The sequence below is a fragment of the Etheostoma cragini genome, chromosome 22, assembly GCF_013103735.1.
Source record: "Etheostoma cragini isolate CJK2018 chromosome 22, CSU_Ecrag_1.0, whole genome shotgun sequence".
NCBI classification, from domain to species: domain Eukaryota; kingdom Metazoa; phylum Chordata; class Actinopteri; order Perciformes; family Percidae; genus Etheostoma; species Etheostoma cragini.
In genome coordinates this window covers 3,619,014-3,634,685 of record NC_048428.1, presented here as the reverse complement: position 1 = coordinate 3,634,685, position 15,672 = coordinate 3,619,014, and the positions used below count along the sequence as shown (strand labels likewise).

Sequence of the window (15,672 nt, the reverse complement as noted above, 5' to 3'; positions counted from 1 at the left end):
GTAGAATAATTAATTTAAATCCTTTGCAAAGTGCCTTTTCTTGGTGTTTGGTTCTTGCTATACTATGTCTGAATATTACCTGTAGGGGGAGGTATCAAACAACATTCCTCTATATCTCTAGTATTTAAAAATAGGCAGCTGAATAAAATATTGTTTCTCTCAGGACCAAGGTATAATAACTGACAGCACACAAATTATGTAAACTACATAGGTGCATCAAAAAACCTTAATGCAAAAAATGTGGGTATTGCACATAGAAGGCTTAAGCTTGATAGATGCTCCAATATGTGTGCAAGAGCAAATATAAATTCTGTTGGAAATTAGAGGCTGTCTGGCAAAACTTTATTATATGTATATTATTAATTAATAATTTTAATTTGACACAGATCTCTTTTAAAACAATCATGCTGTCCAAGTGCGTTTGTTGCGTTTTCTACTGTAGGCGGATAAGCGAATTTAAAGCAGAAGAGTTTGCGGATGATCGACAATACCTTAAGCCAATAAAAATAAAGAACGGAAGGACGGGCACACCTTCATAAAATACTGACAAATGAACGAAGAGAGTGGGCGGTCTCTGTGGCAAAAGCCCAGCACGGCACAGATCTCAGAACAGTTTATGTTGTCATATGTCCACATGTTAACGTTGTAGTTAAATAAACAAACTGTTTCCAAATCAGCGCCTTGAGAGACCACTTTATCTGTCTTGGATAGAAGACTGGTGGCACGGCACGGCCGAGGCGTAACAATTTGAAAGGTTGTGTTCAGTGTAGAGCAACAGAAAGCAGGGTTCCGTGAAGTAGGCTTAAAGAAACAAACTACGGTTTCTAAAGTGGATTATAATAAAACTGAAAAGTTTTGTTTTCGAAAGAACCATTGGAGTACACTGTGAGCGGCAAGAACCATTCAACTCTGACTGCCCATGCCAAGTGAGTAACGTTACTAACATATTGTCCAACGTTGACGTTAGCTATAAACTTATCTTTCCAATTGTTAAGTGGGTGAAAAGACAAGGCAGTGGGAATTTAAAAAAATATCGTTTTGGGTTTACGGGGAATGCAGGGTATAACACTTTCACCTAAAGACAGAGCAATATTACTAACGTTAGACTTGTTTTGTGTGGTAATCAGCCGCTGATGAAGTAACGTGAACCCAAGCAGCGAACTTCTGTTATTGCTAACCAATAGCTAGCTAGTTGCGAAATTCTTTACTAATAAGACGTATAAGTACTACTTGTTTCAATTGAATTTTACCTTACAACTTGTGGGATGTTTCCGAGGGAGAGTGTATGTCACTTTAGTGTGGTGTTAAAGTAATGTATCGTAGTTGCAATAATAGTTATAGGAACTCATACGAAAGCTACAGTAGAACCTCTTATAACCCCACTCCTTAGCCTAGAAAACAAAAGGAACTACTAGTCTAGGTATGCTAACATAACCAAATGTCCTCGTGTCTAAAGCCTCAATTTACACACACACACACACACACACACACACACACACACACACACACAGTTCCTCCTCTCCAGGAAGTACAGTGTGCCATGTAGCTTGGCCAGAGGGAATACATAGCCCTTGTGCCCTGTAAAGTCAACTGTGGTGACACGGAGCTTGTCACTGGCTGACAGCGCCAAGCCTCTAAGCTGGCAGCCTACTAGGAGACTCAGCACTTGGCCAGCTTCCATCATATCCCATTTGTTTTGCATAGTTAGATATGTTTCCTATAATGATAGGGGACACCATGTGTTTTTGACTTTTCTTTCATAACCATTATTGCTTTGGGGGGAATGTGTGGGTGATGTGAACAAACCCTTGTCACATGAAATAAGACCCTTATGTCTCTTTACTTTAAATTTGTTTCTGGATGTGGTAAAAACAAAATTTCCTCTGAGGCGTCACATGAATTGGTCAGCTGTATGGGTGGAGTTTGCAGCTCTACGGCTTCCGGGAAGGCTGCTCTCGAGTTTCCTCAGTTATAGCTCCTCAGTGATCCCTCCTCAATGCTCACTCCTCACTCCTCGGGGGAAATAAGAGCTTGGAGAAGGCCTTTGCGGAGGAGGGACAGTGCCACTTGCGGAGGACCCAGGAACTTGCTGTTTACAATGTCTGCATCATGTCCCATCATTCATCCACATATAATGTTTTATTTAAATGCAACTGAGGAGTTTTCTCTCTGTAAACTCCGAAGCCTTAATGGCATGTCTTCAGTATTGGCCAGCCTTACTGCTCTCACTGGGTGTAGCCTAGTTCTTCTTTTTAAATTGTGCCTAGAAAAAGGTAAAATGTCTGTCTGTATTCTGGCTGGGAGGTGTGCCAGTTACATGAAAATAGATGCTTGTTTTTTGAGTGTTCTGCTGGAGTGTGTATATGGAGTGTAGGCTACCAGGTCAGGGTGGGGTCGGGTGCAGCGGCTCAGACGACGCCCAGCATAGGAGGCTGTGTTGGTTTTCTGAACAGGTGTCTCCGAGCTGCAGCTCTGCATAGCTCACATTCCCAGGGTTTTGTTCCTGGCGTGGAGGGTCACGAGTAGGGGAGGGAGGTGTGGGAACTGAGAATGCTATGTGCACAACGCTCAACTCGCAGAATTCATTCTAGCTACCTGCTGATTGAGGTTGCAACAACACAGCTTGTGTTAATAAGAAACCTGTCAGCAGCCCATTGCGCTGTTCATGTCCAGGGACAAAGCCAAGAGTTGGTTTCAGCAGCAAGGCTTTTTTCTTGGGGCTTAAGGGTGGGTAGGATATCGTGGTTAAGACTCTTAATCCAAGCATTAGTTTGGATCACTATCCACTGACTCAATATCACAAGAAATCGCCTTGTCTGAAGAGAAGTGAGGTCATTTTAAATCTCATTGTTTTTTTTCACTCACCTTTCCTTCTTACCAATTCCTTAAAACACCTCCACAAATCATAATTTGAAAAGCCACACAGGGACCAAAATGTAACTTCTCATTTTGACAGCCTGGAATACAACAATTAGATATATCTGTTCCTGCATTAAATGCAGTTATTCTGGTATCCTAGTAAATAAAAAGACTAGAACAGCCAGACAACTGAAAATTAAGCTTGTCAAATAGTTCTGGCCTCTCAACAGTGACTGCGTTTCAGCAGAATGAGCTTGTAGTGAGTCATCTGCCTCTGCATCAAGCGTTGAGTGGTTTCTCAGTTCAGGTCTCTGAGCGCTGCCTCCTGACACACTGAGGTGAACCTACTTTATTACCAGACCAGCCATTGCTAAACTTTGCATCATATAAAATAAGTATGTATTCATTATCATATCATTATCAGTATTCAGTAGCGTAATCCAATCCAGTTATAAAGTCTATAAACAGACTGATTAAAACATATTAGTATACAGTATAAATACTGAATATGTATACTGTAATGTATTTGTCAGAGGTCTTACTTATTAATGCCTACACTTTGGCATAGGGCTGGGCAATATGGACAAAAGCTAATATCACAATATTCTTCTTGACCAAATCCATTGATATCAATATTGCGACAACTTAGTAGGATTGACAATTAGTGCATTCACAAAACAATTCCACCGAAAAAATCAATGATTATGTGAGTGGGTAAAGGCAAATACTGAAATAAGGGAGAAAATCGAATATCACAATATTTTTGACCAAATATCTCAATATCAACGATATTGTAGTGTTGACGATTGGTGCTTTTCACAAAAATTTTCACACAATGAGATATTTGATTAACAGTCATCAGTAATGTGGCTATAATGACTAAGTGGGCAAAGAAAATAATAGAACAGTTAGAACAGTCTGTTAAGTTCAGAAAATGACATCAATTTACTGTAATGCAGCCTTTAAAGTGCAATATTACAATATTGTGATATCCAAAAGCTAAGATGAGATTTAGTCTCATATCACAATATCAATCTAATATTGATATATTGCCCAGCTCCACTTGTAAATTACATCACTACACTGTAATGCAGCCTTTACAACCATAAAAAGATACTCTTATGACATATTACGATATCCCAAATCTATGACAATATGTATTCTTATTTATCAATGAAATATTGATACATTGCCCATTGGGCTGCACGATTATGGCCAAAATAATAATCATTTATCATAATCATTAATCATTTAATCGTCACATAGGCTATTTATAACTGCGAGAGGGAGTGTGATGGACGCTACTCACAGAGAGACGGCTGACTCATTATGAACGGGTCCATCACGGGTCGAATGGCGCATACACACGTTGTGTGTATGAAATGTCTGTATCGTCACTGCGCTGCATTTTTGAACTATGATATTCTGGCCATGGGTCACATCTCTGGCCCAGGTCCAGGTCCAGTAGCTCCGTCTCACACGCTATTGCTCTACCACCTAAAGTTAGTTGCATTCAATAACTTCTTCTGTGTTCTTTGCCTTGGCGGCCGCGATAGCAGAGTTACACGTGGAAACACTGGTACAAATACAGTATACTTAACAATATACAGCTGTGGTAATAACAATTAAAACTTTAGACAAATGTGTGGGCCGGTTGTGTGGCCGGGCGCAGAGAGTAAGAGGAGAGAGAGTAGAGGAGAGATCCTACACAGGTAGGGCTTTACAGACGAAATGGGTCATGTAACGCAAAATTAAACCATATCCATATAAATCAGCATTGCAGCGGATGCGAGGACGTTAGCACCGGCGGTAGAGGAGCTAACAGCTAACTGAAGCTAACTACCACCGACTAGCACTGGTCACTGCTGTTGTCTGAAAAACAACACAGACGGGACAAAATGTTGCGTTTACTGGTAAACTGGTAGACCTTAAGACCGACGTATAACCGACTGCTCTCAGTTGAGTTTTCCTCCTGTTACTCTGTCCTCTGTGACTGTCTACATCTAGAAACTAAGCTGCACGGGGTGAAGTGAACAACTATGACTGGCACATGATCTGACAGGGTCTACGGAGTGGTAGATTGGCTATGCAAAAAACCCAGCGCATTCTATGAAATGACGCATTAAAAAAATGATAATCGCTCGATCACGCAAATTTGATCGTGGGAAGTCAAAATCGTGATCGTGATTAAAATTTGATTAAGTGTGCAGGCCTAATTGCCCAGCCCTACTGGGGCAGACTGTTGCAGTCCATATTGTAAAACTGTCAATCTGCCTTGGTTTATTGCTGACTAATGACTCATCATCATCGTTATTGTTATTTATATTTATTTAAAGGACAGGACTTCTATCCTACCATCATACCATGTTACTCGATATTATCACTAATCCCAGTTGCAAGTCTGCAATGGACTTGTGAGCCCCCTGCTCCTCTGCTGATCCCACACGGAGAGATTAAAGTGATGTACTTGGCAGGGTCAATGGCAGGGTCACACTTGATGAGCATCACCAGAAGTGATGCTGTGTTGTTTTGCCCCTGCCTGTCCTACAAAGGTGTAGGGTTTCTCCTAGCACCCCTTAAGCTTTTGCAGTGCTGCGCTGGAATGGGCTCACCTAGCAAATGGCTGCCATCAGACACCTGCATTGGCTTAGTCATATTCCATCGCCAAAGCTGTGCTCACTGTGTAGGCATGCTGCCCTCCTGACTTACTGCAGGATGGCTCTTGATGGAGAAAGCAGAGAGGCTGAATGAACGGTGGAAGCATTAATAAAAGTACTGGGTGTGGGAAACAAGCCTGGCTCTGAACTCTCAGGGAAGAGGCTAAGCTATAATGTGTTACTGTACATGTCTAGACGTGAGTGGTCTGGAAGTGAACTGTATTGTTATAGGACACTGTTTCATTGCCGTTTGAAAGCATACACTTGTAAAGATAAGGTGGAGGCTGGGGTTGTGGCCTCGACCAATTGGCACTTTGCTCGTTTGAAAGCCATGATGTCTCTCTCTCATGGGTGAGCCAAATTCTCTGGGCGGGCAAAGCAGAGAAAGGGGAGGGAACCTTGTCCCTTATGACCTCATAAGGGGCAACATTCCAGATCGGCCCATCTTAGCTTTCTAATTCTCAAAGGCAGAACAGGATACCCAGGGCTCGGTTCACACCTATCACCATCTCTAGCCATTTGCGGACCATAGGCAGGCTGGGGGAACTCACATTAATGTTTTTTTTAAAAAGTGTGTGACGTGTGTTGTCATTTAAAGACTTGGACTAACAGGAACTTATACTGCAAGCTGTGGGAATTATGTACACAAAGTGCCTTTATCCTAATCTTGCAAATTTGAAGTTTTTAAAGTCCCTTGGTTAAAGCTAAAACATTGCTTAAAAGTATTGTTTAACAATGTGAGTTTTTCCATAATCAAGTGGAGACATACCTTTAAGTCTGTAACAACGTGTAACCAATTTGTCACTGAAGGCTATGGCCTTACATAGCGAGGCAATGGGTTCACTTGGCTTATGTCTATCTTATTTGTCAAATGTTTTTTTCATGAGGGTTTTCAATGCATGGCCCTTGCCTAGCATTACTGCGCCTATTCCCCTTAAGGCAGCCCTGTGAATAATTCAACAAAGCCACTTGAAGCGAAGACAACCAAAATAGGCCAAAGTGTGTACTTGTTTGTGTCTCTGTCCAATGAATCACAGCAATTGTAGAGGATTTATGTACTTGTAGGTATTATTTCTGTTAGTACTGTATGCTCATGGAAAATTGACTTGATGACTTCCCAGAATGAATGTCAAGCAAACAAGTGCAATAAGTTTGAAGATATGCATCATCAGCATGAGTGGATCTATGTCACCTGTCAACGATGGTTATCCGGTGCTGTATTTATGGACCACAAGTTGGCAATAGCCATGTATCTTGTGTTGACATTTAGAGTGCTTGAGGAGCTTGGTTACCATCATAGACAGTAAAAGAAATTGACACAGCGATTCCATAGACTTCAAAGGAGACCAGTGGAAGTGAGTTAGAAACATTTTTCCGGAGATGGCTGAGCGCAGCCTCAAACTGAGCTTGATCACGTAGATGGGACATGAGCAACCTGTCTGAGAGTTGTCAAACTTCTAATCAAACTTGTAAGTTTGACACAATCGTTAGCGTACGGATGCGTTGACGCTGTAACAGCCCTAATGCCACGTGACGCAAACTTACACTTACAACTTGCACTTTTTTGAAAACAAAGTAATGGTCGCACATTGTAGATGGCAAGGCCATATAAAAAATTAACATTCAAAAGAGGATTATTGAACCTAATGTTGGATATATTTATGAATAATGAGAACTGGAAATGAGCAGGTAGAAAGGCAGCGCTACCAAGCCACAGCCAAGCACTTGCTTTGCCATGCGCCGCGCTTCGCCATGTACTTCATCAACATACCTACGTAAGTAGCCACGGCGTTGATTTAACGCAGAAGCATAACTCTGGAGGACACATAACATGGTGCTCTTTGGATGCTTTTATATAGACCTTAGTGGTCCCTTAATACCATATCTGAAGTCTCTTTCCTAAAATTCAGCCTTGGTTCAGAATTATAGCCACTAGAGCCAGTCCTTCAATAAGCTTTCCTTGCCATTTCTGAGTCTGTAGTTTTTGAATGGGGGGGGGGGCAAGGTGGAGGCTGGGGGTTGTGGCCTAGACCAACTGCCACTTTGCTCGTTTGCATGCCATGATGCCACACAGGGACTAAATGGATCCTAATTTGGGGTCTAAGGACAAGCAGTTTTGACAGCCTGGAATAAAACAATTAGAAATATCTTTTCCTGCATGAATGCGGTCATTCCGTTATTGTTGTAAAGAAAAAGACAAAGCAGAAAAAGGAGAGGTAACCTGGCCTCTTATGACCTCATAAGGGGCAGTATTCTAGATTGGGCCACCTGAGCTTTCATTTTCTCAGAGGTAGAGCAGGAGGTATAGCCACTGGGGGACCAAAGGCAGGCTGGGAAAATGCACATTAATTTTAAAAAACCTCATAAAGTGATGCCCAGGGACCTTTTAACTAATATGTTGTGCTGTTTTTTTGTGACTGTGGAGTCTTGCAGAGTCATTGAGTCCTTCAGAATATTGCTGATTAGCCTAAGAGGGTTTTCTTTAGCTGCCTGTTTTCTTTCAGTTGGCAGTGACTACAGACAACAACACTGGTTTTCACAAGTTTTACCCCCCTTTTGTGTTTGTGTGGTGTCTCAAATAGTGTCATCTATAGCGCTGTCCACTTAATGCTGTTTCTCCTGCCACCTCCTTCTGTCTCTGTCCCCTTAGGGCTGAATTTTAATTTGCCTGCAAACATCTCTGCCCCCCTTAATTGCCTCTTGACTGCTCTAGACAACACGTAAATGTTTGACCGAGAAAAGGAGGTATGTGTGCGTGTGTGCGAATGCAAGCTTTTGGCCCTGAACTTGAAAGCATGTTCTTAAGCTCTTGCGTATATTTGGGTGTGCACGTATCGGACAGGCATTCATTCTTCTTTAGTCCTCTTGGCCAACTCTCAGTCTATTCCCTCGTTGCTCATTGAGTGCAATTAGAGCAAGTTCACTGTGAATACCTCTTTACAACAGCCTATTGGAACCATTAACGTTGCAATCTTCACTCTTTGATGGCTTAACTCACATGATTACACTATTCAATCTGGATGATGGCAGACAAGGGAATAGGATTGTGCGATATCTATACCAATAGGACTGTGTGTGCTGTACTCTGTGCCCTTTTATTTTGTTTACAAATGCTCATTATCCTCTATGTTAGACATCCCTTACATGTCCACTAACAGCCGGTAATTGTCCCTGGCATGGTTGCTTTTCTCCAAGCATTGAATCAGATCCATAGAAAGAGATGTCCAACTGGTTTGTTTCAATATCAACAATTTAAAATTCACTTGTGACTGGTGCTAATTAACGCCCACCGGATAATAAACAGTAGAGCGCAGGTTCTAGATATTGTAGTTCTAATAGTAAGGAAGTTAAGCTTGCTTTAATACATGTGTGGAAAAAACCAACTGAAGGTCATTCATTTAAATGCGTTATACAATCTGATTGCCAATTGGTACAAGCCTGCTGTACTAATTAGTTACATAGTTATGTAAGTTTCTATGTCTAGTCTATATCCATGAAGTTCCACTTCTGGGATTGCTCCGTTGCCACAGGACATTCCGCCAGATGCATGTCCTCTCGCCGATGTCCGTTTCCTTTGTTTCTTTATGTTGGAATTTCAAACTCCGGTGGATTTCTGAGGACTATGGTTACCTGCTCCTCAGATCTCTGCAGGGTAAATCCAGACTAATAGCTAGAATATCTGTCCAATCTGAGTTTTCCCTCGCACGAGTAAAACAACTTCCGCGTTCCACCCAAAAAAGTTCCTTCCTGAGACTATTTTGCAGAGTCTCCGTGCGTAGCTTAGCGCCAGCTATGACGATTGGGATTGTTTTAAAGAAATACCAATAAAGCAGAGCATGTTTTTCTCCAATCCAGAAATGCTTTGTGGACTAGCCAGACCCTCCTCTCCAGTGCTGTGGAGGAAGGTCTGGCAATGAAAGACTCCTATATAGCAGACTGGATTGAAATATGTATGTGTAATAATGAATACAGTTTGGAGCAGATATAATGAAATCACCTTGCTTGTAAATGTCTTGTGTTTCCATTTTGTAAAAAAACCTAAAAACTATTTGATACAGATTAATTGTGCCTCTCAAGTTCTTTAGACACTTCTAAATTTGTCCACTTAAGAGCACACATGCTTCTGTGTTTTTTTCACGCCTGTACAACTCTTAGTTGTGTACTTAATTAATCTGATTTATATCCTGCGATTGGCAGTTAATAACTGCATGTGAAATAATATAATTTTCTCATGATCATATTTTCTCATGCTCGCAACATATGACATAAATGTGATTTTGTGCACTGTCAATTTTTTATCACAACTTTTTAAAAACATTTTGTACTTTATTTTAGGTGACACATTTCATACTGTATTATTAAGTATATACTTAGTAGTACAGTATGAAATCTGTTCTACTAATCTCAGCCACTCATTTTTGTGTGTATATACAAACATAATTTGAGCCTAACGTTGTCACAGATGTTATTTGGCGTTTGCCCTTTATTTAAGCATCCTTAGATTTTAACAGCTGTAATCATTCTCTGCTGCCTATCGTACAGTGCAGTTATATCAAAGGACAGGCTTCTCTGCAAACGTATGCATTAGTTCACCACTAATTGCTAAGTTACCTATGGAAATGGCTTTGAGTAGACGTTTACAGCTGTGGTTAAATTAAAGTCTGATATTTATAGTTTGGTTTGGATTGTCAAGCTTTGATAAAAGAGGGCATATGGTGTGTGTTGAGGAAGTTAATTGCGTGCAGTTTGTAGAGTAAGTTTAGATTTCTATAGAGTTTGAATAAATGGACTCCGCAGGGTGGAGTTGGGGTTTAGTTTGCAGGTTCACTGGGTCAGAGAGTTGGTTTGTTATGCATAACACAATATGTAAATGACTGTAGCTTGCATGGATTGACATGTTACTGGATATCTTAAAACCTACAGGAGACGTGACACAATGGCTTGTCTTCTTTTCTAAAGCGTTTGAGCTAGTCCAATTGGGTAGTGTACAATACAACTCACTAACAAAGATCTTTTTGTTGAAGTAATAAACATTGAGGTCCTTTTTAAAGGGGTCTGATGTGATACATGCAATAACTATCAAGATGCTGCCAGTATTTTAGTCCTTCACCAAACTTAGGCGCTCACAGTTGGTCATTATAATGTCTCTTGTAATGCTTTGTCCGCCCAGTTTCCTTTCTTACTTCCGGGGTCCTCAGCACCAGATCAAGACAAAGCAGCTCTTTCTTTGTCCGTTTTGAAGTTGTCCCACCAGTAGCAGGATGCTAATCTAACTGACCATCAGCTGCTTCTGTTATGGTCAGATACAGAGAGAAAAGACAGGGAGAGATAGCAAAGGAGCGGTGGGGGGTGGCATGGAGGGTGATGACTGGACCATTTGGCATCCACCGAACAGAGAAGTATTGTGTGCCAGTGGGCCACTGTGGAACAGACTCCTTCTTTACAGGATGGAATTGGTGTTAAAGGTCCAAAAATCTTGTGGGGGGAGATAGGGATACAGTCACCAAACCAACCACCTGATAACAAAACACCCATTTCCAATGGACTGCAAATGCAGATCTGCAGGCAAAGGATATTTAAACAAATATCCATTATTTAAAGGGTAAAGTTCCAAGAAGAGCTGGGCAATATATCAATATCGATATCGAGATGAGAGACTAGATATTGTCTTAGATTTCTGATATCGTAATATGGCATAAGTGTTGTCTTTTCCTGCTTTTAAAGGCTAAATTACAGTAAAGTGATGTCATTTTCTGATCTTACCAGACTGTTGTAATATGTGTCTTTACCCACTTAGTCATTATAGCCACATTACTGATGATTATTTATCAAAAATCTCATTGTGTAAATATTTTGTGAAAGCACCAATAAGCAACTCGACAATATCGTCGAGATATTGAGGTATTTGATTTTCTCAATATTCTGCCCTAGTTCCAAGTTCCTTGCAGGTGGATCATTTTCTTCTTGGGTTATTTTGATTCTGTTTGAGCTACTACTAATCATTTAATCTGATATTGGGCTCCATGTAAAAAAAATGCTAATATAAACCATCCACTGTTGGTTTAACACAAAACAGAGGAAGTTTCGGTCTTGTGTTAAGTGTCATTTTTTTGTCTTTGACACAGTATCATGCTGCAAGCAATCTGGATATTGCAACACTAGCCACAAGTAGGGATGTAACGGTATGAAAAATTTGTTCACTACGTTAAAAAAGCACTGATAGGCCTACACAAGCGGAAATAGTTTAAAAAAGTGTAACAGGGTTTATTATATTACATAAATATAGGCAATATGCTTGTAAAAACGATTGAAAACTGGCTGCTGAACCACCACATTGTTTGGTTTCAAATTTGATCATGGGATCCTAATTTAATATGTGCATGTTTCGGTTTCCGTAGCGGCAGGCGCTTGTTGTGTTGCAGCCATCATGGAGCACAGTAAGTGGCGCCGTAGTGTGGCTTTATTTTGCGCTGAAAAAGTCCTGTAAAACGGCAACCCACCATTGAAATAAAACAAAACCTTGCTTTTAATTGTGAAATAAGAATGTGACCTGTTTCAACTCCACCCCTAAAAGAATCAGCATCGAGAATTGATCAGAATCGTTAAAGGATTTGCTAGGGCGGCAAAAAACGTGGGGATTTCAGTTCATTTTGAACGTGGTTGTACATTTAGGTTGTGGCTGGGGCTGCCGCAGGAGGGGACACGCAAAAAACTCGAGAAATGCACTTCACGCTGTGATGGACAATCATGTAACCGGCGATCAGACTTGTATTGTGTTTTGAAACAGTGTGAGAGTCCCGTACAGTAAACAGGAAACATCACTGCCTCTATCTGTCTCATAATACATCCATAATACATAATATATAAACGATCTTTCGGAAAACAGTAGTTGTGAAATTTGGAAATCTTCTTAGGGGGATCCTAGGGAGTAAAGAAGAGGACGTCACACAATTGTGCCGGTTTATTAACACTCCCCTCGCCACACAACCCTGCGGCAAATCGCCTGGCTGTCAGACTCCGTTCATTAAAAAATCATATGGCCTTGTGTGGTCTGATTAATTTGGCATGCAGTTGTCACACCAGTCATAGTTTTGTTTTAATGAAAACTCATCTTCTGACAATTGCTTCTGATGTTCACCACTGATTCGGAAGAAGGACATAATGAGAGTAACAGGTAAAAGTGAGTGAGAAATTTGTTGTAGAATAAGTATAGAGGGACCTAGCTTGGAAGAGACTGACGCCAAGGAGGCTGGACAGATGTGGTCAGGGCAAAAACATCAAGGAGGCCGTGCTACACGGGCTGGTTGTCAGAGCCTTGTAGTGTCCCACAGGGGAGTTGCTCTAAGGAGAGTCAGGAGAGACACGCGTTGTTTACTTTTTCTGTTGCTGAAATGGCAGTAATGTGACCACTAACAAGTGACCACTTAACTCATGTTTACATTTAATTAGAAATGTTCCCAATCCCGTTCTATGTTGAAGTACTTTATTTATGTTCTTTTTACATTATAACCGACTATCAAACTGGATGATTAAAAAAAAGTTCTGTAGCGTTCATTGTTTGTTCATGTTTCACAAAGAGTTTAACCTGAGCCAGACCGACAACAAAGATAGAAATCATATCGCATCCATACGGGGATAGTAGTATACAGTTGTTAACCCTTTTGTTGTCTTCCCGTCAAAATTGAAAACTTTTGTTGATGCTTTCTATCTAGGTTTTTAACTTTTCCTTACGTTTTTTGCACCTTTTTCATCACTTTTGACAATTTTTTTCAATGTGTCACTTTTTTGTACATTTTCAACACTACGTAACACTAACTTATCAACTTTAGTTTTACAGTTCTTTTTGGAATTTATGGTCAATAAACCTCATGTATATGAAATTATACCTAACGTTTGAACTAGAAAAGCAGAAATTAGGAATTATTTAGACTAAAATTAATGGATAATCAAAGACTGGAATATGTCAACATTTACTCAATACTATTGTGAAACCACTACATTTTTTTTTTCAAATGCTATAAAATTAGATAAGCCACCCCAAAATGAATGAAAGTAGAGATTTGTACCTGCCAAAGAGCGTTGTGTGGAAGAAATCATGTTATTTGGCTAATTAAAATTGGGTAAAAGGACAACATGAGGGTTAAAACATATATGACCTACTGGTATCGCATTAATAGCCGGTATTGGCCGATACAAAAGTTCAGGTATCGGAATCAGTATCGGGAAGCAAAGAATGGTATTGGACCATCTCTTCATTTTAATGCATTTAAAAAAAAAAAAATTTCACTGTATGACAGCAATAACACTGTTTACATTTCTGAATGTGACTAAACTAAAATAAAACGTAACTTTTATTTATTACAAAAGCTTTTATCAGTAATACAGTGATGAATAAAAAAAGAGTTAGTTTGGATACCTGGCTCAAACACTAGATCCCTCGCAGCAGCTTGTACTGCAAACACAACATAACTACATTAAACATGAATGTTTCTCAACAATATAGAGTCTTGGGCCACAGTGGCTGATAGGTGAGGACCACTCACAAAAAGGATTTTGACATCATACATCATAGCCTGCTTAGCTTCATCCTCTGTGTATTCATATACCTCCTATAGGTTTTTGTCAAGGTTGATCTTAACTTAAAAAGCTTAGCAAGGCAGTCTTCCTGTAGGACTACAGTGGCCTGGATGAATATTATCCAGGCAGATATAATGAGATTTTGAGTGTCTGACACGTAATTTTCTGTATTCTGGTGAAATTGCATCAATTTCCAAATCCGACTTTGCGACTCTCAACATGAACACAAAGTATATAAAGACTCCATAAGATAAAAGCACAGTTGCATCATTAAGGAATAAAACATCAGATCAGACACATGGGCAGAATGTTAAAAAAAATCTAACTATATGCCCATTATTAGGCCTTTCAGTTAACAAATTTTGCTGGATGATAAACGATAATATTGTCGTTCTGAAACCTTTTTTATCCAATATAATGATAATGCCATAATAGGGAAGGTACACCTTTTTGAAGATGAATAAACTATTATTTCTAGAGAATATTTAACACTGGAAATGGAAGGCTATCTGCCATAACCACCTAAACTAAACACGATGAATTAGCAGAACTTTCATGCATTCAGATCAACCAGATTTTATTGAGCAAAATGACTCAAAATGTTTTGTTGGAAACAAGCTGGATAGGTGTTAACATAGCATGTAGTTGGATTGTGTAAACTAGTAGTTCCTCAAAATATTGTTGTGATATTCACTTCTACAGAATGTAACCTTCTAACCTTGTTAATTAACCTAATTAAGCATTTGAAGGATGGAAATTGATGACGATTAACCCAAATGTAATCACACAATTCTCTTCTTTCCTCCCTTTTACATTAAACCCTAGTCTTACATTGTCTGAACTTCTTTGTGGCGTAGAGAGTTTTATGTTTGAAATCAGGCTGAAGAAACTGCCTTGTCATGTCTCCTATTTCACTGGCAAAGCAGCAGTGAGACGAGAGGCAGGCTGTGGTGGAAAGTGATACCTCTCCGCTCGAGTGGAGGAGGAAGTGCTGGCTTGTTGTCATTGTGCGTGTGGAATGTGAAGTAGAGTGAAGATGGGAGTGCTTTAGAGTGAGTAATGATATAGGTGGATAGGCCAGGCCACCAGGAAGTACACCAGGCTTTGAAGCCAATTTAATATAGCGGCCAAAGTGGAACTTCTGTGTTTGATATGTAAATCCATGGGGCCCAAAAATACTTTTTCCCATAAACTTAGACGGCAAAACATGTAAATCAGTGTAGGGATGTCATGAGACCTGATACTTCAGAAAACCTGATGGTACTTGGTTTTCTACAGTAGCCTACCTTAGGTACCGGAGGATAAGATTCTTCCGGACCTAATGGGGGCAGTATACGCCTACAACTGTTCTAGTATGCCTAATTGCTGGAGAAGAAGAAAGACGGCCAACAGCACAGGTTAGATACTAGATTGGATCCACTAAATGTGTGGACGTCACAGGACATGCCTCATGGCCCCTAAGAAATACCCACTTGCCATGCCTAAACCCAACTACGTCGACACATCTAGCGGATCTCTACCCCTTATCTCGTTGCCGTGCACGGCAGCTTCAGTCTGCCTCTGGCTTTGCCGTAACATT

At 40.3% G+C, this 15,672-nt stretch overlaps 1 protein-coding gene across 5 annotated transcripts in view; it reads left to right on the top strand.

Annotated features, from left to right (window-relative positions):
- Positions 1-663: 663 nt before the first annotated feature.
- mpp7a (membrane protein, palmitoylated 7a (MAGUK p55 subfamily member 7)) overlaps positions 664-15,672 on the top strand; it is a 174,276-nt gene continuing 159,267 nt past the window's right edge. For 2 of the 5 annotated variants that reach the window (XM_034862844.1, XM_034862841.1), the window contains exon 1: positions 664-926. The gene's annotated coding sequence lies outside the window, so the exon portion shown is untranslated. The remainder of the gene's footprint in view (positions 927-15,672) is intronic. The other 3 variants (XM_034862845.1, XM_034862846.1, XM_034862847.1) reach the window with 3 other exon arrangements.